Source organism: Bison bison, unplaced genomic scaffold, assembly GCF_000754665.1.
Source record: "Bison bison bison isolate TAMUID 2011002044 unplaced genomic scaffold, Bison_UMD1.0 scf7180017864112, whole genome shotgun sequence".
NCBI lineage: Eukaryota > Metazoa > Chordata > Mammalia > Artiodactyla > Bovidae > Bison > Bison bison.
In genome coordinates this window covers 383,127-385,921 of record NW_011494684.1, presented here as the reverse complement: position 1 = coordinate 385,921, position 2,795 = coordinate 383,127, and positions in this window count along the sequence as shown.

Below are 2,795 nucleotides of genomic sequence, written 5' to 3'. Positions count from 1 at the left end.
TTGTGACCCCATAGACTGTAGCCTGCCAGGCTTCTCTGTCCATGGGATTCTCGAGGCAAGAATACTGGAGTAGGTTGCCATTTCCTTCTCCACGGGATCTTCCCAACCCAGGAATTGAATGCTGGTCTCCTGCATTGCCAGCAGACTCTACCGAGTGAGCTAGGAGGGAAGCCCAAAGGGGATGCTGTGGCTGCATTGGCCAGGAACTGGACTCGGGCCTCCCGTGTGGCAGGCAAGAATTCTACCACTAGTTGTCATAAAGATTATTTTAAACTTAAGGATTCAGCAGATACAGAAAGAAGCCATCTCAGAATTTCCCATATCTGACTAGAGGCAGAAACTCCTGAGAAATGAAGATTGCCATAAATTCCCTCTTAGGGGAGGCTTTGGCTCCCAGGAGAGAGACTAAGAGTAAACCTACCATAAATGTCTCTGGGGGAGTTTCATGGCAACTCTTCAGAACACAGTTCTTCAGAACACAGAAAGACCACTCACAGATCAGGTGCATAAGCAGAATTATCACAAACTTTCTTGTCTTTTGTTCGTCTAGAAATTCATTTGTCTTCTCTAAAGGAACCTATTCGCTCTTCCTGTGGAAGCCCTTCCTCCCCCCTTTTTTCCCCCTCTACTAAGTTAGGTATACGGAGAAGGCAATGGCACCCCGCTCCAGTAATCTTGCCTGGAAAATCCCATGGACAGAGGAGCCTGGTGGGCTGCAGTCCATGGGGTCTCGAAGAGTCGGACACAACTGAGTGACTTCACTTTCACTTTCATGCATCGGAGAAGAACTGACAACCCACTCCAGTGTTCTTGCCTGGAGAATCCCAGGGACAGGGGAGCCTGGTTGGCTGCTGTGTACGGGGTCGCACAGAGTCAGACACGACTTAGCAGCAGCAGCAGCAGCAGCAGGGTGGACCCTTAGTCCAACATGACTGGTGTCGTTACAAGAAGGAAAGGGTCAGACATGGAAAACACCATATGACAAGGGAGGCAGGGAGTGGAGTCACGCTGCCACAAGCCCAGGAATGCCTGAAGTGTCCAGGAGCTGAAAGAGGTGAGAAAGGATACTCCCCTAAAGCTTTGGAGGAAGCATGGCCCTGCCAACACCTTGATTTCAGACTTCTAGCCTCTTTTTCCATTGTTTTAAGCAATGGAAAATATTACCATTGCAAATGGTAATTTGTTTTGCTAACCCTGGGAAACATACACATTACATGATCACCATCAATATCACAGTAACCTCTTACCCAGGATGCGCCCCTACCCTCCACCCTGGTTAATTCTCTCCGAGTATGAAGTTCTCTGTAGGAAGAGTTAAGAGAAACTGAGGACTCCTTGTAGAATGTAGACAATCAAATTAACATTTGCTCAGATATAACGAGTCTTACAAATATTAGTGGAATGCTCTGGTGCTTGAGTAAAGAAATGCTTTAAAAAATTAAAACAAAGTATTGCCAGCCCTGCTTCTCAAGGGTTCCTTTTATCCATTAGCCTGTCCCTTTCCCAGAACATACATTAACATACATTACTGAATACTCTGAGGAAGGGTTGGCTTAATGTAAGAAAAAAAAAAAAAATCACTCTAGCTTCATGAGGGCTGGATCTGCCTGGAATATATCTGCCTAGTGCAGATTGACTCAAGGGTGCCCCCAACCCCTGCCTGTATCTGCTGTGATTACTTTTTCCTTGAGAGGAAGCCCAAGAAAACCTCTAAAAGATCAGGTTACAGTGCCTTAGATGGTATCATTCTGCAGCCTTGTTTTCTTTCTTCTCTTAGTGGCCAGATGCTCCACTATATGATGCTGCAGAGATGCCCTGAAACAAAAGTGGCAGGAACACTACAGTTCTTAACATCGTACTTGAGGAGTTGGGGATGTGCGAGCAGGTCCGGGGACCAACCAGCCACAGGGCATCCAGCTGATGGATGGGGGCTTCCTGGAACAGTGGTACTTAAGTCCATGACAGGCAGTGAAATGTGTGTGATACCTCCCAATCACAGCAAAGAACAGCAACTAATGGGAGCGTTTGACCTTTAGAGTCTGAGTTTGGGCCACCCAGGGATTCTTATATACTCCACATCTTGGGTTGTCCAAAAGGCCACATACTTTGAATCAGGTGCAGAGGAGACTCAATGACTGACCCTGGGCAAGTTGGGTCAGCTCTGTCCCTTGGAAAGAGGAGACTTGAGGTCTCTGTGATTTCTGCCTCTCCCATCAAGATGATTTGGGGAGAAATTTCTGCTTTATTGACTATGCCAAAGCCTTTGACTGTGTGGATCACAATAAACTGTGGAAAATTCTGAAAGAGATGGGAATACCAGACCACCTGATCTGCCTCTTGAGAAACCTATATGCAGGTCAGGAAGCAACAGTTAGAACTGGACATGAAACAAGAAACTGGTTCCAAATAGGAAAAGGAGTACATCAAGGCTGTATATTGTCACCCTGCTTATTTAACTTATATGCAGAGTACATCATGAGAAATGCTGGGCTGGAAGAAGCACAAGCTGGAATCAAGATTGCCAGGAGAAATATCAATAACTTCAGATATGCAGATGACACCACCCTTGGCAGAAGTGAAGAGGAATAAAAAGCCTCTTGATGAAAGTGAAAGTGGAGAGTGAAAAAGTTGGCTTAAAGCTCAACATTCAGAAAATGAAGATCATGGCATCTGGTCCCATCACTTCATGGGAAATAGATGGGGAAACAGTGGAAACAGTGTCAGACTTTATTTTTTGGGGGCTCCAAAATCACTGCAGATGGTGATTGCAGCCATGAAATTAAAAGACGCTTACT